This window comes from Saccostrea cucullata, unplaced genomic scaffold, assembly GCF_032062105.1.
Source record: "Saccostrea cucullata isolate Sc308-1 unplaced genomic scaffold, CSIRO_AGI_Scuc_v1 ctg811, whole genome shotgun sequence".
NCBI lineage: Eukaryota > Metazoa > Mollusca > Bivalvia > Ostreida > Ostreidae > Saccostrea > Saccostrea cuccullata.
In genome coordinates this window covers 139433-165486 of record NW_026922183.1, presented here as the reverse complement: position 1 = coordinate 165486, position 26054 = coordinate 139433, and the positions used below count along the sequence as shown (strand labels likewise).

Sequence of the window (26054 nt, the reverse complement as noted above, 5' to 3'; positions counted from 1 at the left end):
CCATGAAAAGTGATGCTAGAATCCTACCGTCCCCTTTTAGAAACAATTATTCAACAATTTTGGACGAAACCTTCCCAAAATTTTTACATTTTACATTTTGTTCATAACATCGAAAAATATGCATCAATTCCCGTAAACCATACGATTCTAGCAGCACTTTCCAAAAACAAAAGAATAAGAACTTTAAACAGAATCAAAAATTAAGTTTCAAGGTATACAGCGTAGTGTTGAACTTTTGCATCTTTTTTGTGACAAACGGCAGAGGAAAGGCTGATCGGCAAGTAAACACCCTCCCTGCTTTAATTTTACGAAGAAATTGCAGAATTACATTACCATACCTTATTCATACGCTTTATTCCCACAAGAATCACACATGATATTCATTCTAAATGCTTTTAAACTCCGATTTCTTGTGTTTGTTTACATCAATTCTCGTTACTTTTCACTTTCACTGTGCTACTGCATGATCAACAGTTATGACGTCACGGGTTTGGTATGTAACCCCTGTGATAACTACAGAGGCCCAGGAACGACAAAATTCCGTTGATATTATTTCTCTGCATATTTTGGTTCATTTTTACGACCTCAAATCAATCTTAAATTATCGATTTTAAGAAATTTCTATCTCTAAATCTCACGTCATATAGCTTATTATGACGTCATATCATATAGGCAAGTAGAATATTTGGTTGTAACCTTAACCTTCCTGCGTAGTTGGCAACCGCAACTAGCTGCTTTTGAAGATTGTTTCTGATAATGAATATCAACGAGTTTTTTTTTTTAAATAATTTAACAAAGGGAAATAAAAACCCCAATATCGAGGTGATCCAATTTAAGGATGTCTTTTATGAGAAGAAAAGTAAGGGAACTCTTTTCCTCATTTCTCGCTTCATATTTTTTGTCGAAAGTATGAGAAATTGTTTTCTTAAATGAATCAAAAGAAGAAGACGCTTTTGATGCTGATGTGTAATAGTTAATAAAAAAGCGTGTATCACACACAATCAAAAGCTTTCTCGTCATCAAGGAAGGGTTTTCACATTTCTTTCTTTGTTTTCCCCCAAAAAAATTCAAAGTTACGTCCATTAAAGTGCATCCTTGTCGGGATATGCGTTTTACAGAACTGAAACTCCAGTACTCTTGTTCCGTGTTCTTGTTCAAAGAACGCTTTCAAAAAGATGGTTTTATGAATTAGAAATAATGACACTTATATATTTCATTTGCATGCCTTTTTGATACGTCTTCATCAAGTCATTTCGAAAACATTGCATTTCCTTTCATGAAAAGAAAACTATTTCGAACTTATGAGTATTAATGGGATTTGTTTAATAAATATCTAATAAAATAATGAAATACGTGTTACATGAACAGAAAAAAATTAACATGCATGTTTTACATACTGATACATAGATAACATATTTATACAATATGAAAAATATGAAATATACATTTTCTCCGAGATTGAACGTAGTCATTAAATGTTTTGTTATATCGTTCATTTTAATTTTTTAACATTGTATTTTGTATGGTCTCCCATGATTTGACCTCAGGTCTCTCACTTTTAAGACCAGCGAATGAAAATGAGATGAAAGCTCCGCCCATTCTGTCACGTAAGTGGACCAATATTTCATCAAACGGCCCAACATCGACTTTTTTCAGTATCCTCATCAAAACATTAGAAATGTAAAACTTTTTTCGTATGGATTTGTACAGGAATAAATTTTAAAGGTACAAAATTAATTCTTGTTTCAGCATTTAAATAATCACAACCTGTATAATAAAGGGGAGAATTGAGGTTGTCTTGAACAGAAATTTCCAATAAAAAGATATATAATTAAGATTTAGTATAATATATAATTCCATTTTAGGCACAATTTATAACCGCTAACTTTAGCTTTTTTGAGTGCTCTTGAAGATACAAAGTCACATATATCTTGAAAAGCACTTGACTTGACTTGAAAGGCATAATCTTTCATTATCAACATTCTATTAATTTTAGATAGTCAAACTTTTAAATACATCAATGTTGACTGACATCAAAGTAATCTTGTTTTGTCGAATATATGCATAATTGGTTCTATAATATATCATGATATAAAAATCCCATGCAGTTTTATTATTACTTTGTTAAAAAGATCAATAACATCATTTTCTCTCCCTGAAGAATATAATAGAATAGTATTTGATTTGAATGAACTACACCAATAAACATATTTAAACAAAGCACCAAGGATTGTATTACACATCAATGACAGTTAAGTATTCAAAAAACAAAATAGAACAGAAACAGAGCAAACACGGACTTTCAAAACCTTAGAAATTTGATAAGTTGCCATGGAGGAGTGAGCATCCCCTGCCGACATGTCATACCGCTGTGTGCTGCTTGTCATTATCGAGTAATAACGGAAGCAAACTATCATATAAACGACAGTCTGCAATGAAACTCAATTTTCAGAGTACCAAAACTGAAATTCAGATTAAATTTTCAAGTAGTAAAAATACTGTAGATTCCTTATTTTTCGCCAGTGCCTTTTTTCGCGAACTGGCTCTTTCACATCTAATCGCGAGAATTAAAATTCGCGAATGGACGGTTGATCAACGGAATTTACATAGATTTCAGTGCCATCAAAATAAAAGCGAGTAATATTTTTTCGTGAACGATGCTTCTAGCAAAATTACGCGGAAATTAATTCCTCGCGCATTATCAGAAATCTTCAGCTTTTTATTTTTGTATTTATATGTTATAATATTTGTTATGATATCAGGAACAAATGAAGCATTAGAAAAAAAATGGTTTCAAAAATTTTCTAATTAATACAGCGTAATTCAGTAAGACCATGATAAGACTTTTGACAAAAAATAACATCGCAAGTGAGTTAAGCTATATATAAATATTTCTATGCAAATGAGCTAATAAAAATTCATAAGTTGTATATTTTTTGTACAGAGAAAGCTCAAATTGATTTTCGTATGCATAATTAGTACCCACAGTTTATTAATGCAAGTGCACATTATGACGTCATATTAAGACGTGACTGTTCTCTCCCATTCAAGGTAATAAATAACATCAACAAAATCACGTCGGCGCAAGGGCATATCCTATCTAATTTAAAATAAACAATGTATAATAATATTAAGGAGAATATTATTAAAATTAATACAGTTGCTGCACAAATCATGCGCACTTTCTCAAACGATAAAAAAATTAGGAAACCTACACTGGACTATGAATTTTTACCCTGTTTAAGCTTAAAACTGCACGGATAGTAACTAAACAATTGCAATGCTGACATCTGTGCAGCAATATTTCAAATTCTTTGTATATCCTGCGTCTTTTTATACCTTGCTTCTGTAAAACAAAATAAGGTATGCCCTTGCGCCGAAGCGATTTTGTTGATGTTTCTTATAAACTTGTGTAGTAGAGGCCGATGACGTCATAATATGACGTCATAATGTGTACTGGCTATTGCATGTCGTGGGTACCAAGAATGTATTAGAAAAGAAGTCTTAACATTTTCTGTGTAGTAGGTAGAGCAATTATGGAATTTAATTAGATATTTTGCATAGAAACCTCCATATATAGCCTTAACTCACTTGCGATTGTGCTCTCTATATATAAAACCCTCAGTTCTGTCTAATGTAATTCATCATAATGAGAAGGTTTGCTTATTTGACCCAGTTCTTGGTATCCTGTATTGTCTTCCACTTTATCATAAATCCCTTTGTTAGGCTTGGTCCGGTCATTGGACGCCTGTTTTGTGCTTTTCTCTTCTTGACACGTTTCATTGCATATCTTCTTTCTACAATTCCTAAAATAAAAAGAGTATTTAGTCATGTACAATCAAGGAAATGTACGTGAATTGAAGAATTTTGATGAACTGAGAAAACATATTTTTGTATGCGTTTTGGAAGAAAAAGAAACAAAACAAAACTTACCAGATAACACACAAAATATTTAAAACTACGCTTAAGCACAGCGTGGAGGCCACACCGTAAAGATATGGACAGCACTGACTCGTTTCATCAGAATTGGCTAATATGACTATAATTTAAAAAAAGTTACATAATTGATTTATAATCTTGATGAAAAGTTTTCATGTAACAAACATTTTCAGTTTCAATATATTAAACTATTTTTAGTTTATGTCAGTGATATGAACGTATATCTTCAATTTAACAGACAAAATAACAGATGAAGTGGATGCTATTAATAGCGGAACTGGGTGTTAACAGCGGAACTGGATGTTAAGGTAAAGTAAAGAAAACCACTTTGTCAGACCCATTATATTAGACATTTCCCAATTTGTGATCCTTTCAAATACATCTACGTAAGTTTTCAGAATGCATCACTTACATATACTCCATAAATCAACTACTGAATGAAGATTTATGTTGAAATACATTGTCCTTTTGTGAAAATGCTTATTTTTCCTGATTATCCTGACTTAAAATTTATAGAGGGATTGGACATGTTTTGCATGGCTTAAACAAAACTAGATTAAATAGTGACAAAACGTAGCAAAACACAACACAAATAAAATTAACTAGAGCCGAGCTCGTTGCAAAGCAACGAATAGGTCTTCCGTTGGAGCTACGGATAGGAAGACGTAACCTTGAGTCTAGGTCAAGCCACATTATAAAGTTATACAAGTAAGCAACCTAAAGGCTTGTAAAGGAAGAAACTTACAATGTTTCACCATGAAAAACACTGTAAAGGAATGTATGTGACCTTGAACTTTCTAAATGACCTTGCGTCAAGCAATGTTTCGCCATGAAAAATGCTGTAAAGGAATGTATGTGAACTTGAACTTTCTAAATGACCTTGCGTCATGCAATGACAAACTCTGTTATAAAAATCTAATACCGTATAATCCCTATTAACCGCCCCGGGCGCTTAGAAAATTTCGAAAAGGAGGCGGTATTTTGGTATTCTCTTCATATTAATATTTAATGTCTTCAAAAATTTTAAAGAACAGCTAAAATAATGTCGAACTTTACTTTAAGTGAGGATAATCCACCCAATTTATGCGATATGATTCATTTTCCACTGAGAAATTGGATAATAGACAAGTTACATTTTCACTTTGTTCAAATTTTGGCAGACTTTTGATACGATTCTAGATGATTTTAATCATTGTAGAGGGGGCCCTTGTTTTCTAATAATTGAAAAAAGACCTATGGGGCGCTTATGGGGGCAGGGGTGGTTAATAGGGATCATACGGTATGTGTATTACCAACTGGAAAAGTACACATATGTTTTTTATATATTCTTTTAGTCCATGAATCCAGCCAAAACATCTTATCTTTAGTGACCTTGAACTTGAGTCAAGATCATGTCCCACCCTGCATTATACATGTATCAACAATGTTTCACAGGTACAAATACTGTAGCGAATTTACAGTTTCTCTGTCAGTAACCTTGACTTGTCTGAATGAATGGATATGTTCAGCCTTATTTTTTCTGAGCATATACAGTATCAAATCGGAAGAATTTATTAGGTTCAACACTATGATTTAGCTAAGGATTTAACTAGAAATATGTCTATAAGACATGAATGCATCGCCAAGTGTATATTAGTACATAATGCAACATTAAAATCTGTATTAATGTATGACGTTTGCTGAGAATATCTTGAATAGTTTCTTAAAAATTGAAATCTTAAAAAATGGATATAGATTATAAAATCCCCTTCAAATAATGCATAAGCTTACATAAAAATATCTCAAATGATTTCTTTAATACTAAGAAAAATGCAAATTAAAGACAAGTGAGGTAAAGGTCACAGGAAAGTGCAAGGTTAAAGTGTATCAGCATACTAAAGTTTGATAAAAATGTCTTGAATTAATTCTTCAAATCTGAGCACCGCCCGTGTGGCACAGGGGTTAGATCATCTGTTCTAGACTAAGGTTTGGATATATCTCTCAAAATGTGCATATATTTTGGCCACTTTTGTACATGTAAAAATGAATACATGTATATAATTAAACTTGCATGTACAAGCATATTCCCGTAAAATTCTGCAATTGAAATATTCTTTTCGGGTTTTTCCCTTGAGTTGGAAACGTCACTTACTGGTACACTTACAATTATTTCCATTTATAACTATCTGAGTACACGATGTATTTTTAACACCGACATGCCCGCGGCTCTCTGCGGCCACGCACGTGTGAACGAGGACTAGGGTGCAAAACGTTTTGAACTTTTGACACAAGGCAACAGAGGTGGATGTAAACTGTAATGACATAACTGAGGGCATTGTGGCATCGCACTTTGAAAAAAATGCATAAAACAAATTCTAGACTTGTAGATTTTAATAATTTAAATTGAAATAGGATACACCCCCAAGGTAAGCCCCAATTTTTAATGCCTATATAATGTATTTGCAAAACATTTGTGTGACACCCCCCCCCCCCCCGTACAGATGCTTATGCTTCACAACAATATAACTGGTATGACGTTAAAATTTTTCAATAAATTTTAGTTTACATAAAATGCATGAAAACTGTAAAAAAAAAAAAATTAGTTCAGTAAAATAATTAAGGGAGAAAGAATTTTCAAAGTACATATATGGAAAAATCAAAATCGCTCACTTTCATATCGTAAAGTGACCATACTGAAGAGTTATCAAACAGGTTCAATTATTTCTATCATATCTAAGATTTGCAAGAATATTGACCAAGCCATACACATTTTTCAAAGTGCATTTATATAGTCGATATTAACGCACTTTGAAAAGAAATTTTATTTTTTTAAAGTGCGTTGATTTGGTCCCAAATTTAACGCACTTTGGAAATATTTTTCAAAGTGTGTAATTTTTCAAAGTGCGTCGTAACAGGGCATACATAATGAAATTCGATTCGTGGACGATACATCACTGTTTGCAATAGTGGACACTAATATTAATACTCCTACATGATCTCTTAATTACAACCGATCTTGATAAAATAAAGAAATGGTCACAAATCTGATTTTAGCTATAGGCGAATGTGTGTGGATATGTAGAAGGGATAGTGTAAATTAATTCATTCAAGATTTGCTAAATTGTTCGTTTGGGCGAAGGCTTAGAAAAAGTGACACACTGCGTGTACAGGTACACACCAGTAAATGTTATCATTAAAATAAAATTCGACAGACATTAATTTACTGGTACATGTATTTTAGTTATCTGAAGACAACGTAATCTTCAGAGAATGAGGCATTATATATATTTTCTGTTTTTCATACCCCAGATTTCCTTTCTTTTGATTTACCGTTTACACAGGCCTGTGTTTTAACAGCTGTTCATAAATACTGTCAATTAATATATGATAGGAGAAAATGATACATCTCTCGGTAATTTATTTTTTAGGGGGAAAATATAGGTGAAAATATATAGATTGACACCTTAGTATTTACCTGTGTAATTACGAGGTTACAAACCGTGACGATGACTGGACAGGATGGGCTACCCGTTATAAAATCAACTCATAATCAACTCTGCGGACCTATAATTAGTTCACTCTAATGTCTGTATTTCAAACGCAGATTAGGCTCTACATGCGTATATTTGGGCACTCTTGCATATGCATTATACTTTAATTATAAAACGTGCATGTTCTGTACTTGCATGCATGTACATTATATGTCTCCGTAAAACCTTAATGAAGCATTACGAGAGCTGATAAGAAAAAATAAACGGAAACCTGCTCGCAAAAAATTACAAGTTAAATAGAAAATAATTATTTGTTCAAGGTTAATTAGTTGTCCAATGGAATAAGTTACGCATGTGTGTCTCAATCTACATACTTTGGACGCGCGTGTGAATGTGGGATTTTGTATTGATGTATTCTGATAAAACGCTCGATATTTGTATACATGTATTTGGGACGTATACAGTTGTACATTTTAAGGACGCCGACAAAAGAACGTATATTATTGACTTACATACATGTACATTTAACTTAAGATACAAAAAATCTATCACTAGTAGAAATTAATCAAAGGAGCATATTTTCGATGGTATTTGAGGTGAGACAGATCATAACCTCGATATCGAGAAAAACATTTGCTATAAAAAAAAATAATTATATGCAACTTTCATTTAATTCAGCAAATAAATTATTGAATGAAATGCACTAGCGACATAATCAGTCAAAGATACTATGAAATAATTTGAAAGATTCAACATATTAATTAAATTTATCCATTATGTGGTTTCTTTTGTGTATATGACTGGGGGTCGCTGGATAACACGCCGATTGATTCCCGGTGACCGACTTTGCCCCGCGTTATCGAGGGAGGCGCGTTATATAATCGTAAACAAACAAGGTGAATGTAAAAGGCTGTGAATAGTATATGCTTTACAGTTATGTTTTATTTTCTAACTATATTGTTTGTTTTTATATGATAAGAAGAAAAGATTATCTTTTCTTCCATTTTTAGTAGACTTGATTTATACGATTTAAAAAAAATGAAATAAAAGGGAAAATTGTCAGTGAATAATCATGATAATTTGGGGGAAAAACACAAAACACTTCAAGAACCTTATTCTAAGAAAATATGAGCATCCAATGTAGCCATGTTTATCATTTATAGTAAGTTTGTTTTGGTTTACACGCTTGAGGAGCTCGCGTTTACGTGCTGAGTGAAAAGAATTACCTGTACATATATGGGTCATGTATCTAGCTCATTTAAAACAAGACTCGAACAAAACAATTTCATGAGATAATAAGATGTTAAAGCAAACCTTCATAATCGACAGTCATTCCGAAATATTTACCTTTTTTGAGTTATAAAGCAAAAATTTTCAAGGGCCCTAGATCCCTAATTTTAGGGGCCAGCCCCTTTTAAATGATATTAAATGGAAGCTCGTGCAATTATGCACAACTTTTATTCTACATGTCTTAACAAAATATTTTTAGTTTTCAAGATAAAAAGGAAAATATGTGTTAATTTTCGCTCTTTTAGGCGTTCTAATTTTTGACCCCTGTATAGCGCCATTTTGAATATAGAAATCGAAAAACAAAAACCGATGTGCACAACTTCAATCCTTCTGTTATCTAAAAGCAGTAAAATTTCTGCTCCAGCTTTTGTGGTCTCTGAGCCTTTGTCTGGAAATGAAAGCCTATAAATTTTCGTTTAAAGGGAAATAACTCAAAACCGGAAGTGACTTTTTGAAATTTTAGACAGCATTCTGATAGAGTTTATTATCGTCTATAATGTCTGAAAATTTGAGCAAAATCCATTGAGAAATGAGTGAGATATGAGGCCTCAAAGTTGGCGTCTAGGAAGAAAAAAAAAAAAAGAATAATAAGAATAATCTTAATCATCAGAATCAGTAGAAGGTCTTCCGTTGGAAACGGAAGACCTTAATGATAGAAAGCATGAAAAAAATGGTGATATTATATTGTGAATGTAAAATCCTTAAATTAACTTCAAGTCTATTTTATAAAAAAAAAAAGACCAGCGATTTCCTATTCAAACTCTCACGCTCATTTTTAGAGAACAAATTCTACATATTTTTTTCGTCTTTGATTGGCCGGTGTTCCATCCCACGTTCTGTTGATCTATCGATTGAGCCACCGTGATGGTTATCCATAGGTTATCCATAGGTACGAAAGCCCAGAAGGCTCATTCGAGATTCAAGTTTCGAAATACGAGATTCGAAATTCGAGTTTCGAGATTCAAGATCCAGATTAACCAATCAAAAGGCTCATTCAAGATTCGAGGTTCGAAATACGAGATTCGAAATTCGAGTTTCGAGATTCAAAATCCAGACTAACCAATCAAATGTGGGTTCAACATTTGATTACTCCCCTTTATTATGTTTTATCTATCAATAAATCGTTTAATATATTTATAACAAATGGGTCATTTGATTAAATTACAATCCAAGAAAGGAGTGTTATATATTAGAAGGAATGTTAAATAATCATTGGATTTTTGATCAGCAATATATATTTCAATTTATATTATGACTTCTTAAATATTGAATAGAATACATTTATCAGGAATATATACATTTTTGCATTGTCTACTTTATTTAAAGGGTTGTTGACATAATAATAAAGTTATAAATAGTGTCTAAAGATTAACAAAAGCCCAACCACTACCGGCAATACCTGCCCATTTTTCCCAACACTGAAAATGTTACTTTAAAAACTTGAAAGGAAATGTAGCCTTGATAAATAAAAACGGCGTTCGTTTTCCTAATAGAGGGAATACATAAAAATAAAGTTTTCAATTACTTATCTTCATCTAAGGCTTTAATTTCTTGAATAAATAACCAATTATATATACAATACAGATTGCCAATATGAATTAAAATAAATGCAGCATTCATTTTATCTGATATCAAACAGTAGATTGATCTAAATACGCTGCAGAACTTTAGCGTTATGGTTATATATTTTAGTCTCTGACCATAGCCTTACATGGTCAAAAATTAAAATATACTCGTAACAACGATAAGACAATATAATATTCTATATATATATACGTATTTTCTGTTTTGTTTAATGAGAAAAATAAGATTATATATGCATTTTTCAAGATGTAAAATAAATTTTATATTTAGTTCGTTTTAATATATAAAACATTTTTTCTTGCATTATCATTTTAGCAAATGGTCAAATTGTTAAAAATATAATCAACGAATTCTTGATAGAATATAATAAAGGGAAGTAATCAAATGTTGAACCCGCTTTTAGTTGGTTAGTATGGATCTTGAATTTCGAAACTCGAATTTCGAATCTCGAATTTCGAATCTCGTATTTCAAGAGTTGAGTCTCGAATGAGCCTTCTGGACTTTCGCACATAGGCATTATTTCCTTACATTTGCCAATAACACAAAGTCAACGCCCTAAGCCAGATATAAAAAAAGAGAAGAATCAACTAAAAATGTTTATGGTAAATGCTTGAGCCTATATAATTTTAGCTGTCTATTCGTTTACTACGATTAGATTAGAGAAATTAGGCAAATCTCAATAATATAATAAATACTGTACAAAAGTTTTTGTAGTAGATTTACTTTAGAGTTCTATAACGAAAACTGAGAATTAAGTAATCTATATGCAGTTAAACAGCAAACAGAAAAAAATAACAAACACCTAAAAAAGAAATACGAGTGGCATTTCAAACTTTTTTTAAGATTTCATGTAAACTGTTAATATAAGGAATGTTTTTTTGGGGGGGTTTTGTTTAAGACCTTTCCACAGTTGGCATAGATGATGTACATGTACATGTATTTAATTGCAAATATTGTTATATAGAACAGAATTACTTTTATCACACTTCGTCCCTTTCCACCCCGCCTTACATCCGCCTTGACATTCCCCTGATGCTCTGTTACATCTACCAGGGACTCCACAGTTAATGTTACATGTTTCATTGCAGTTGTAACCATGACGTCCGTCTGTACATGCTAAGATGTAAAAAAGAATAAATAACAAAGAAATGAAAAAAAAACATAAAAAACATTCTTCTAAAAATTAAATCCACAGTACATGTACTTTTTTTTTTTTTTTTTAAACATTTCCTTCCTTTTCATGTTGATGCTTCCTTAAAGTTTTTAAAAAGACTTCTTTTACGAGAAAAGTTGAATAGAATAATGGATCATGTGTGTATAGAAAACGTTTGTCAACCTTCAGAACATTTTTCTCCCTGAAAACCTCTTTCACATCCATTTAAACATGTTCCATTGATATGCTGGCATTGCCCAAAACTAAGACACGAACCACAAGAGATATTGCAATCTTTACTATAACGCCAACCATCGCATTCTGCAACATTAAATGTTCCTATAATTTCTCTAACGTCAAATTGTATGTTGAAAATATTCAAAATAAGACACAGGGTGCTTTAAAATTAATGTAGAGTCTAGATGACAGAAAAGATATTGAAATTTGTTGTTAAACATTGCCCTTCTACTACATTTATATGAAAACATCATCTGTCTTTTTTTTCAAAATCTTGTATCAGTTCTTGTATAACTTTATTATCTAATATAAATGAGATATAACTATACAACCAATGGAGACTTTGCAATCATCAATATGGTAAGTATACATCAAAACCATGTAATACCTTTTCATGGTCGAAATGATGACAATAATTACGCATTAATATGTATAATGACAGGTTTTGTTAAGAATTGAGGAAAAATACAGATTGAAATTAAATAGTACCATTTTCACAGAAGGTCCCTTTCCATCCAGGGTAGCAACCAAACTCACAGACTCCAGTAAATCTGTTACAACCTCTACAGCTTGGTTTACAGAACTCAACACAATTCTTTCCATGTCTACCATAGGGACACCCTGTTAAAGAAATTCATTAAAGAGCTCTTATTAGATCGGTGAAAACATTGCTCTTAAAAGTAGAAATGAAACAATAGAGCGAATCATTTCGAAAACCATTCCAACAGCATATCTAAAAATCGTCCTTTCATGGAATCAATTTTCACAAAATGAAAAAAAATGTCTTTGAATAATTTTAGTTCTAATTTTGGCATCAATGTTAAAGATGTAATATGATACGACCTTCGAGACTCATCAATCCTTTGAAACAATGCACAAAGAAAACACGGGCCTATAAAAAGATCAGCAATAGAATCACATGCAATTGTGGAGTGAGCAACTCCCTTAGACCTCTCAAACCGCCTTGTGCTCCCTTTCAAGTTCTGGTAAACGGAATTATACAAAGAGATAATAATTAATTTTATCTTTTAAATTGTCTTTTCCAGACAAGCCATTGTACATTTAAAATAATAATAGTCTATAAAATTACTATTTAAAACACTGGAAAGTAAACCTAGTTTTTCAGGCATCTTATAAAGATGATGCACTGTTAAAGATTAATATATCACCTTCTTCACTTTATCTCCTTGCATCCCAACGACACATCCGTATGGACAATTTCCGTTCACGTGATTACATTGTTCTCCATTACTACAGTAACCACAGGACATAGAACACTCAAGTCCATATCTATTATTATCACATTCTGTAAAAATTAAAAAAGAAATATTGTGTCCTCTCAAACATGAAACTTCGTCAAAATTTCAAAGGATCTCGATTCATCAACAATTAAATATATAGTGAATTTGAATGATCCATCGAAAAGAATTCTTTTTATAAACATTACAAAGAAAATGAGTTGTACCTCTCTCTCTCTCTCTCTCTCTCTCTCTCTCTCTCTCTCTCTCTCTCTCTCTCTCTCTGGTTTCTATACACATACCTTGTTCACATCGGGAACCTTTGTAACCAACAACACATCCAAGACAAGTCCCATCCACAATGTTACAATGTCCCTCCTGACAGTTCTGTGGACACGGTAAAGAACAATTTTCTCCGTAAAAACCCGAGGTAGGACATCCTTATTGAAAATTGATGAGAGAATATAAATAACGATACATGAAATATGAAATGTAGCAAAAAATTGGAAATACCGTCCATATATTTATAATTACGATACGAATTCCATTAATCAATGAAATCAATTTTCTACACTATTCATCATATCAATTATATATTTAAATTTACTTCATGTCAATATTTCTTTGTATTTTTGTATTGAAATACATGCATTACAGTTTTTTTTAATGATTTTTATTGTATGCCCTTAATTAGTATTCTGATTTAGTTTGCTTGATTTGTAAAATTTTACAAAAGATTTTTCTTTGTTTTTGTTGAAAGAAGTGTTGGGGTTTCATTTCTTTTTACTATATATATATATATATTTTTCAGTTTTGATTGAGTAAAGAAAGCTGGTTAATTTTCTCAAAACAATATTGAAATCTGTTTGTTTATACTTCTTAGCTTATCATTTTAGCTGAAGCTGCTTAGACATACACAAGTGTTTAACATTTATTTAAAAGATGTTTAAATAAGTTTCTGTGATTCTTTTAATATTATAATAACTTCCTTTATTCATAAGTAAAGCGGACGCTTGTGCCAAAGTGTAAAATAAATGGATTTAAAAACATCGTCACTCAGATATACGTCACATCTTCATGATATTTCTATTGGTAAAAAAATATAATTGACTTCTGACGTTTTACATGGATGCAGTCGTATAAATGAACTTCGTTTGTACTTTTACAATAGGAAAGATTGCCCAAGTTATTCATTCTTTCCAATTTTCAAGAATTTAATTTAAAGATACTAAAATACAAAAGAATTATATAAAGTGTGCATCAATGATGGTCATTGAAATCATCGAATTGTTTCTTTCAAAAACTTGTGTTGTTTTTTTTTACTTAGCTGCAGATCTGTGGCTTGCTGGTGTATAAAATACTTGAAAAATGTACACTTATGTCTTTTCAAAATATAAATGTATTCTGGTTTAATAAATTGTTGCTTGTGTCATATTACCATAGACTTCAACCTCACAGAGGTCGTTGAATGCAGTTGGGGAATATTCATCAGGATAGGCAACTCCTTGAAGTCTCTCGTTAAAAAAGACTACGTATTTTCCATGTTTTATACATGTTATTGTAGTAGTATTTGGAACTGTGGCCGTGGTGTACATGTTGTCTTTAAAACAAAGAATGCCATCATCTTTGTCTGTTGTGTTCGATATGTAAACAGAAAAACCAAGGACTCTGTTTGTATGACCATTACTTGCATCTGAAAGAAAGTACTTAAAATTTTATGTGTAGCTCAATCTTATTCAAATTTGATGTTAGATCTTCTCGCTTACTCGATACACTAACATCTAACAACATCCCGTAGTGGTTCATACCGGAGATCAAAATCGGAACAACTCTAGACTTATTTGCTTCAACAAATACAAGCATTTAGCAGGCAATGATTTGACTGGTTGATAGAATTTGACCTCTAACTTGACCATCCGTGGGATGTTGTTAGATGTTAGTGTAGCGAGTATGCTTGCAACTCTAATATCCTATTTTTAAGAGACGATCACGTAGCTGAGATATTGAACTTCAATATGCCATTAAAGGAATTGCCCCCTTTAATATACGTACTATTCTTAATCAAAAAAAGGCAATTCTTGTATTGAACCATATTTCAATTTAAGGACTACTCCTTTTATTTCATATAAATATACATCGACCATTCTTCGAAACTTTTTAATAACAAGAAAAATTTTCATGGATATCGAATATCTTAAAAATCATCATCGTTCGTGTTCATATTCTTCATCACCCTATGACTATAGTCCTGCGGATGTATCATTACTGGTTAGCTTAATATAGTAAATTATAAGGACCTTAGATAACTTATTTCTAAAGGCCCTAAATATTGAGAACTCCGATTCTTCATCTGGCGTCGGAAATTCATCAATTTACAGTCGCGTATCAAAGATTGGGAGGAAGCAATATGAAAATCATATATACTTTTGTATTCAATAAGCCAGAAGGGAACATAGAATAGATAGATTACATGACCAGTACGTCCTGGTCCTTGCTTACAGAACAGGTAACACATTGTCTTCGTTTGTAAGGCTTATTTTATAATTTGTATTGTAGAAGAACTTGGATTGAATTCTATTAGATGATTGTATGTTTGTATGGTGAATAAGGTACCTCTCGAAAATTTTTTATTCCTATGGAGAAACCACCACTTGCCGGTGGAGATTTGGGGTGTATAAAGATGATTGAGGGTATTTTTGTGCAATGATTGAGATTTATACTGTATGTAGCAGAAAATTGAATCGATTTAAAACACAAGCGCAAGGTCAAATGCCAGACATTTCATATGCAGTATATTCTAACCTAGGCGGGTTTTTTTATACTATACTTCTGTGATTGCATTGGTACAACTCAAAAATTTCTGATACCTATTTACAGAAAACGTAGCAAATAATTTGCTTTTATGTCATTAAACAATACTTTTCGTTCATTTCTTTTTATTTGTGCACAATTGGTATGCGGTGCGATGGGATTTCTTCTTTTGTTTTTGACGGCCAATGACAAAAAAGTCAACACAGGCTACCAACAATTTGTATATGTGGCCAACTTTTTCAAAGCCAACTTACTTTCACTTCCAATTTTTTCCTTCCAATCCTTGCTATTACTATACTATGGTTATAAAGTGGGGGGATCCATCCTATCAATTAACATTTACTATAGAAAAGGTTATGTTGGGGAAACAAGTGGGGGACCAGCCCCCCCCCCGGCCCCCCGGATGCTACGTCCCTGGCTTATTATTGCATCCAAGATTTAACGCGAGATGTGATTGGTCAATAGTGCTTTTAAAGAACAGATCTGATCAAACACGCTCCGTCTTTTACCAATCATGGGTTTTTTCCAAAATGTCGTCTGTTCTTGGTTCGGGCCCTGTTGAAAACGGAAAAAGCTACCGTATTTATTCAAATCAGAGATGTTGTACCTTTTAATTGCAATTAACAAAAGGAAAAGATTATTTTCGTGAACGCTGGATCTTTACTTTTTGTTTTCCATCTCTGAAAAGACTTCAAATCTGGAGAAAATGTGCAAATTTTACCTCGTTTTAAAGGACGACTTAAAGTACATAGACTCGCACAACTGGATATCGAGTTAGTATTACCCAACTTAAACGCTATGTAAATGAATGAGGTTTCTGTTTTATTAAAGAATATTTATTGTAGTATTATTCCTAGTTATAATTTAATTGGTTAATTCTTTTTCTATGATATACGAAATATTTCCGAGATCGACACTGTGTAAATTCGGGCTGACGTTGTTTCCCTTTCTCTTTTTGCATACATATAATGATTACGTAAAATCAGAATCAAATACAGTTTGTTACAGGTCACTGTGAATATATTCGAATTTATATTGAGAATAAAATTTTTGCTTTTGGTAGGAAAGGGTGTATAAATTTTGATACAATTGTTCTTCAAAACAATATATCACTTTTAAGCTAATTTATAAATATCTTTGTTGACATAAAAGGCCTGAGTTATTAAACAGCAATGGGGGTACATGTACCTGTATATTTTACCCCATATATATCTAGGTGAAAAGACAGATAACCAATACATTTATCGTAATACCTAAAAGTTATTTTAAGCAGCGGTTGCTATAAAAACAAGAGGCCCAAGGGCCACATCGCTCACCTGAGCACATCTACTAGGAAAAAGCACATATCAGATCAAAACTGAAAGTTTACTGGGGGGGGGGATTGAATTTTAACCCTCCTGGGTGTCATGATTTGAACAATGTACAATCTACACTACCTGAGGATGATTCCATATAAATTGAAAAATATCACTAATCATGGCTTTGAAGTACTTGAAAAGATTTTGAAAGGTTTCCCTATATATCCTTGTGTACAAATTTGGTCAGCCATTTTGGGCACAAAACTAGCCCCAGAGGTCATGATTTGAACAAGCTTGAATCTTCACTAACTGAGGATGATTCCACATAAGTTTCGTCTTTCCTGGCCCAAAGGTTCTTGAGAAGAAGATTAAAAAAAAAAAATTTCTATACATTCCTGTGCAAAACTTTGGTCAGCCATTTTGGCCCCACCCTACCCCGGGGGGTCATGATTTGAACAAACTTAAATCTACACTACCTGAGGATAATTTCATTTAAGTTTCATATTTCCTTTCTCAATGATTCTTAAGAAGAAGATTTTTTAAAAATATTTTTCTTAAATATTCCTATGTTAAACTTTGGTCGGCCATTTTGGCCCCACCCTAGCCCCGGGGGTCATGATTTGACCAAACTTGAATCTACACTACCTGAGGATGATTCCATATGAGTTTCATCTTTCCTGGCATAGTGGTTCTTGAGAAGAAGATTTTTGAAAAAATTTTCTATATATTCCTATGTAAAACTTTGGTCAACCATTTTGGCCCCATCCTAGCCCCAGGGGTCATTATTTGAACAAACTTGAATCTACACTACCTGAGGATAATTTCATTAATTTTCATATATCCTTTCTCAATGATTCTTAAGAAGAAGATTTTTAAAAGATTTTTCTTTTATATTCCTATGTAAAACTTTGGTCAGCCATTTTGGCCCCACCCTAGCCCCGGGGGTCATGATTTGAACAAACTTGAATCTACACTACCTGAGGATGATTCCACATGAGTTTCATTTTTCCAATTCCAGTGGTTCTTGAGAAGAAGATTTTTAAAAGATTTTTCCTATATATTCCTATGTAAAACTTTGGTCGGCCATTTTGGCCCTACCCTAGCCCCAGGGGTCATGATTTGAACAAACTTGAATCTACACTACCTGAGGATGACTCTTCATAAGTTTCATTTTTCCTGGCCCAGTGGTTCTTAAGAAGGAGATTTTTAAAGATTTTTCCTATATATTCCTATGTAAAACTTTGGTCGGCCATTTTGGCCCCACCCTTGCCCCAGGGGTCATGATTTGAACAAACTTGAATCTACACTACCTGAGGATGATTCCACATGAGTTTCATCTTTCCTGGCCCAGTGGTTCTTAAAAAGAAGATTTTTAAAGAATTTTCCTATATATTCCCATGTAAAACTTTGGTCGGCCATTTTGGCCCCACCCTAGCCCCGGGGGTCATGATTTGACCAAACTTGAATCTACACTACCTGAGGATCATTCCACAGGAGTTTCATCTTTCCTGGCCCAGTGGTTCTTGAGAAGAAGATTTTTTTAAAATGCTATTAATTTTTCACTAATTCATAATAATCTCCCCTTGGAAGAGGGCGTGGCCCTTCATTTGAACAATCTTGAATCTCCTTCACGCAGGGATACTTTGTGCCAAGTTTGGTTGAAATTGGCCTAGTGGTTCTTGAGAAGAAGATGAAAATGTGAAAAGTTTACGACAATGACAACGACAACGACGCCAACAACGCCAACGACAACGACAGACCACGGACAAATTTTGATCAGAAAAGCTCACTTGAGCCTTCGGCTCAGGTGAGCTAAAAAAGACAAACAATGAGGGTAAACAAATTAATTATTCTAATACAGAACTTTATATGAGTTTTGAGCTTTGTTACTTTCTTAGTAAAATAAGATTAAATCTTCAATATTTTCTTAGTTTTAACCAGTAATGTGTACCGTAGCCTAAAATTATTTAATATTATCCTTATACTTGTGATTTATGTTCTAAAGAATTCATTTACCATGTGCAATGACATCAAGGCCGTCCTTAAAACAGTCGCGTTTTTGTTTTTTGGTACAAGAGGGTAGATGAGTGTTTCACATCATACTCAGTAAAGATATAGATTATCTATCTTTTTGTACCTTTGAAGTAGATAAAGTATATCTTGATATAAATCAGTACAAAAATTGCACTGTTAACCAACTAATTCCACGAGTAGGGACCTACCGGAATGTTTATCTAACAACCAAGCTTTAAGATAAACGGGAAAACTTCAACATTTTAATTGTCAACCTCCCCCACTTTTGCAACTATATACCGTAATATCTCAATTAATTTGATACGCAAGAACACGCTGAACGTATTAGCAATCTAAAAAAAACGAGGTAATTAATTGACAAACAATTCGATGAAACAAGAATATCAGAAGGCTCGATCAGCGTCATCATTTTGTAAGTTCTATGGTCTGTACAATGGTTACAAAGGTATTGTCAGCAAATACAATTTATCATTGAGTTAAATGCTGACTGATGTTTTTTTAACTAATAGCTAGTCCATTATTTTTACACTTAATTGGCGAGGGACATTCCTGTTATTTTCCGATCATTATAAGGAACAGAAAGCGGGTGTGACCAGTCGGCAAAGGATACTCACTGATCCATGGCACTTGATCCCACCTCTTATGTTTAGGTGCGTTTTGGCTCTGCTCTTTTTTGTACTGTTTTGTGGATTTCTGATCTTGAATACTGTTCATTATCCCCATATGTTTCATTGATAAGTCATGATTTCCCTTCCAAATACAGTTATGTTTATTAGCCTGTCAAGTAAGAAAAAGAAATCCGCTCAACGACATCATTTTTATTAATGTTTATTGACTTCCAAAAGATTTCAGTTAAAGATTTAAGCTTAATATTTGGAATAATTTTATTAAACTAATCTGGAAATGTTTTATTAAATATTGTTTCCAAAACCGTTTCCATTGTTTCATCAGAAATAACACAACTATACTTTTAGTTGATCAAACTTTTAAACACAAATGAGGAATTAATGTCATTGTATAAGAGTTCTTCATTTACGAAGTACATATAACTAATAATTCCTAATGGTGTTATATAAATTGCACATAACTCTTCTTCTTCTTCATCAGTTTACAGTAAATGTAACCCTTATAAATATCTATAATTGAATGGGGTCGATATCTACATCAAAAGTTTTTTTTTTTTATTTTATTGTAAAATTTAGCATTTATGAGTTTATGGATATATATGGTATATGAAATAGAAATGTTAGTGGTTTTTCCTAGTATATGAAATTAGTTTGATCTTTATAATGATGTCCTTGTAATGTCCGAGCAAAAAGGTCTGGTATCTTTTTTTGAATTCAGTATATTTCTTTAGTTGTGCGACGTTCACTAAAAAAGAACTTTTTTTCTTATTTGCAGTTCAGATTGATATTGTAATGTATGGGTATATGAACATGATGATATAAACTATAACATTAAAATTAATGTCATTTTTGGAACCTAGCAATAAGAAACATCATTAAATCAAAGAATATTAATTTATTTCTGTCCAAAGATTAATATAAAGTCTTATACTTTAATTATGTTTACGTCTCCATGGCACTCGATCCCACCTCCGTGGTTTTTGGAAGTCCGTGTTTGTTCTGCTCCTTTTTGAATTGTTTCATGGAATTCTAAATACTATTCGGTTTCTCCATATGTTTTATTTTACATGTATTTACTTTACCAATTAATATTTTAATTGGTTATTTAAAAAAAATCAAATCAGAGATAAATTCACTTTTTGCCCGTAATGCACGTAGAATGATTTACAATTAATGCTTTTGGACTGATGATCTCACTATACACTGTATGTACTAATGCGTATGATGATATTAATATCATATTCATTGAGAATATACAACTGTATGCATGGATGTTTGCTTCGCTCTTCACTAATATTCCAAGGAAGTCTTATTTGTATCAGTAATACTAATTTGCTTATTATTTGCACTAATTGTTAAATTAAAAAAAAAATGAATTAAATTTTATCAGACATGATTCAAGGATTATTGGATTTAGAAAATGTCTAAAATGACAAATTGACTATGTGAATTAAAAAGATAAATGGTTAAATTTTAAACTTTGAAGTGTACATTCACATATTAATTTGTAAATGTTACAGATCTAAGTGTAAATGTACAGATTAAAGTGTACAAATTGGAAAAAATAAAATGTCCAACTGGCACTAAGACGCTTCCGTAGTTCTACACTTGAAAACAAAGAAATGCATGTACACATATTAAAAGTAGATTACAGTAAAATACGTCGGGGAAAAAGTGAAATGCAAATACGTATATTGATTTATGCAACTTAACTAAGGAAGGATACGGAGATAACGAACAGTATTCAGTCTCAAAGTCCATAAAACATTACAAAATAAGAACAGAGCAAAGATGGATCCCCAAAATATCAGAAGTGGGATCAGGTGCCGTGGGGGATTGAACATCCCCTGCCGACCGGTCACATCTGCCGTGTGCTCCTTGTCATGATCAGGAAATAACGGAAAAAAACCGTCGTCAATTCAGTGTATAAATAATGGACTAACAATTGGTATGAAAAACGTCAGTCAGCATTTGACTCAGTGATAAATTGTATTTGCTGACAAAGTCATTGTATCGACCATAGAACTTACGAAATGATGACTTTAAGCGGGACTGCTGATATTCTTGTTTCATCATAAAATAATTTATCATGTTAAATTTCATCAATTTTTAAAGTGATGTTTAATAGAGTACCCCAAACAATATTATCTGTCCTGAAGTAGATAGTTATATGGTGTATACTAAGTACTCCTCCTAGATCCACCCGCCAGGTGGCAGTTTGTGCAACATTGTTAGATATCGTACACTGTCCTCCTGCAGCAGACCTGTCTGAATACCACCCATCCACAGCTTTATCCCTCCCCAACTGGAGGATGAATATGGATATTGCTGCCAGGCGGTCTTGTTTAATGCTATGTTTTCTGTAAGAAGAAGGGAAAAACAACAGACTATGAAAATCTATATTTCATCCATTGCATGTTCTTTCTCCGAAGCATTCATTGTCATTATCGTACTCAGTATGAAAAAATGAGTATCTAGATTCTCTCTAGTAGTTTTTTGTATGTGAAACGGGAAGGGGGGGGGGCATCCAATGAACATCTGTGTAACATAGAGGTTTTCTTTCATGAATTATTATTAGACGAATCAAAATATGTTTTTACGTATACATTGCTCGTATATTGATCCTCGGGGATTTTTTTAATATTGTTTCTTTATTACAAAATTATTCTCTTTTTAAATTTCATGAAAGTCTCAGGAATGTTGGTATGTTATGGATGTATATATCCGACCTGCAATGAAAACTACATAGGACAAACCGGCAAACTGAACGCACGAGTGCGAGTCCATAAACAACAAATTCGGGACCCTGGAATACACGGAGGAATAAGGAATACATCGTGCAGTAATACTTTTCTACCTATGGGAAAGGCAGATAAAATGCAGTGACTGTGAAATATCCAGAGTTGCAAGAGAAGACGCACCCCCACCCCAAATCAATTTATCGGTAAAATATGCACACTCGCCGTTTTTATCCTTCATGGAAAAGAAATACGCACATCTGAAGTCAATAATAATTTCATGCAGGCAGTATACCAGGTTTTAGAAAATAAAGTCTGCGTTTTCGCGGCTTTTCTCTCTTTCAAACAATATTTCTCGACTTTGGAGATTATTCTGCATCATTCAGGACAGCAAGGACTTTATTTCTAATCACTATGAGTTCTAGGATACGGCTTATCGTTTTGTTTATAGAGAACCAAATTAGGTCATCATGTCTCGATTACGCTGTTCCATTGAACGCCAAAGAGTAAATTTGCTTACTTCCGTATGGAAAGTAGGCGATTTGTGCTTTCATTGCATTCAAAATAGCCTTTTTATTTATTGTAAATTTCTTTTTAACATAAATTTATTTTTTTGTATGAATGTACAATAACAAAATCTGTTTCTTTTATACTGCTTTATCACTAAGATAAAGTTAAAATATGGTGTAGGAATAATATATTATACGTGAAACAGTTCCATTCAGCTATAAAATCACAATCAGCAGATTCTTTATTCCATTCACACAGTGTTTCGACTGCAAAAGACGTAACATCGATGATTCTAAATATATATTTCATTTTAATCAAATGCTTATTTCAACTGGACCGGTGTGTTACGTGTTTCTGATTGGACATGTTTTGATAACATCCTCGATATTTTGGAGAATAATGTCCGCGGCATTTATTTGAACTCGGCAATAATCGTGGTAAAAATTATTATAAACGTCAATTTATGAAATACAGTAATACTCGGTTATAGCGAAGTCATGGGGACCTGCTATATCCGTAATTCGTTTTATCCGTATAACCATTATAGCGAATTCGCACTATACATGCTTTCTTTCAAGTATTACTACCAACTATGTTAGGGAATCAAATATTACAAAACATATCTTCGTTAACTAAGGTTTTCTTATGAATTTAATTTTATATACAAATGCTTCAAGGAAATAAAGTAAGTTCAATTTATCATTTTTTTTATAATCTTTGAAAGTCTGTTATGAAAGATGTAATTATATTTTAATTATATTTAGCCTCAACAGGACTCAAAATAAGTTCACTATATCCGTCAATTTGTTATATCAGAGTTCGTTATAACCGTAAATTTTACAAAGATTTGTTAAGAATTTTTTCGGGGACCCAGAAAAACTTCGCTATATCCGTGAATTCGCTATATCCTTGTTTGTGATTAAAGAGTTTTATACTGTAACTTTTTTTTTCAAAAAGGTCACGGGAGTGGGGACATACATTTACTTTTTCCGGGATTTTAAACAGATTGTTTTTAATATACTTCTATTGGCCTATAAGCTGTCAGTAGAAACAGAAATGACATATCTGTCCGTAGTAACAACTATAAACTTATTTCCCGCGCTTGTTTTGGATTTCATGTAGTGTATATCTAATTCAAAATAATGAAAATAAATCACCTTTTTGTAAAATGTTTTGAGTTTTCCTTTTATTTTTGAACTCAGATCCACATGAAATCTCCAACAAGCCAAAAGGTTGTATAATTTTAGTACTCATATATTTTATATAATTTTATTTATATAATTTTAGTACTCTTATATATAAAGCCTTTGCATGGAATATACTTTTACGTATGATTACAACTGACTATATCTCATAAGAAAAAAACATACACACTAAACCAAGACAAAAATAAAAGGATTAACAAGAACGTATGACGCAATCAATAAATAAGTTATTACAGAAGGACTGGTGAAATTATAGCTGCATCTGTATGATAGAATTAAGTAGGTTAAGGATTAAGTGTCAATAAATTTCAAGAGAAGTCAATTAAGAGATTAACTGTCCATCTCTGACTGTAGTTCAGGTACATGTAGAGTTAAGATTGTGTAGAATTTATGGAATTTAACATATTTCGTAAATATACGAAAAGTATTCTTTTAAATAATTTACACAGAGTATGAAATATTCATTTACGCAATAATTTATATAAAATTATGTATAAACCATCAGTCCAAGAAGACCATATCTTAAACCGTGATACATGTACATGGCGTATTAAGTAAATTAAAGAAAAACTACTGGCTGTTAATTTTATACAGTTTTATATTATTGTATATATCTGACAGAGATGTGTAGTTGAAACTATATAATTTAATCTGGTTGTAACACTGTATTTTGTTGGATACAATATTTAGTTTATATCGTATAAAATAGGTTGCCTACGTCACAATGACTTGCGTCAAAAACGTATCAATCCGCCTGACGTTACATTCAAAATTTGTACAAATTGAAGTCATTCTGTTAGAGCAATCATCTTTTTTTCTTACATCAAATGAATGAAAATTAAATTATAAGCAATTAATTCAATAGCTACCCTTTTATACGGTATAAACTGGGTTGGAACAGTTTACGCTTTTTCATAAACTGCTTTGTGGTCATTTCTACCAAAAGAAATCTGAAATTACACCCTTGCAGCAAAAAAAGGTAGGCAGGTCTGCGTTTTCATTTGGTGAAATAAAGCCTAGCACAGTATGCATGTGTTATTTATGTACGGGGTAAACAAACTACATGAAAGCAAAACACGGCTAGTAAATTATAGACATACACTGTGACTCCTATTTTCGATACAATTGTGAACGATAAATCATTACCGGCCTGAAAAATTTCTCCGTATTCGTTACACGTGACTGCTTTATTGTATAACGGTATTCGTGCTGGTTGTCAAACATTACCTTTCTATTAATTTTATTGCAATTATTTTTTGGTGTATTTGTATACTACTTTTCACTTTGTTTGTGTGTATAACAATTCTATTTTTTCATATTTGGCCCTAAAACCGGGGACACGTGACTGTAAAGTGCACATAATAAATACCGATGTGAAATGAGATGGACATACCTTCCATGCTTAACGAGGCCGAGTCCAATTATTTTTGCCCTAGGGATTTTGATAATATTTTGATAATTAATTTTTACTGTTATAATTATTGTTTTAAAATTAAAAAATCGAATGTTTACCACCCCGATTTCTTTGGGGACCATCTCAAAAGTTGTCAATTTTTACTATTGGACCCTATGGGAATATGTAGGAAAAGCCCCAATTTATCACATTTTTTCAACATTTTTCGTATTTCTGCCCTAGAGATTTCTTTTTCATTCAAGTAAATGAAAGTAAATGTAAAAAGTCACCAAACTGTGAAATTTCAAAAACGTTCACCATCTCGATTGGTCTAGGTCGAAGCCAGATACCTCTAAAATTGCCATATTACGGTAAAAATACATATCTATGGTGACGTTGTTAGAGCCATTTCAAGGTTCTTTTTCTAATAATTGTCGTAAAATCACATTTTCAGATCAGTAGGAGTTACAAATAACGTTAATTTTGTATTGAAATTAAAATAATTAATGACTGCATGAAATTAAAAAG

General features: G+C 32.4%; 1 pseudogene; it reads right to left on the bottom strand.

Annotated features, from left to right (window-relative positions):
* Positions 1-1316: 1316 nt before the first annotated feature.
* On the bottom strand, positions 1317-25533 carry LOC134261335 (multiple epidermal growth factor-like domains protein 10; annotated as a pseudogene).
* Between the last annotated feature and the right edge of the window lie 521 nt (positions 25534-26054).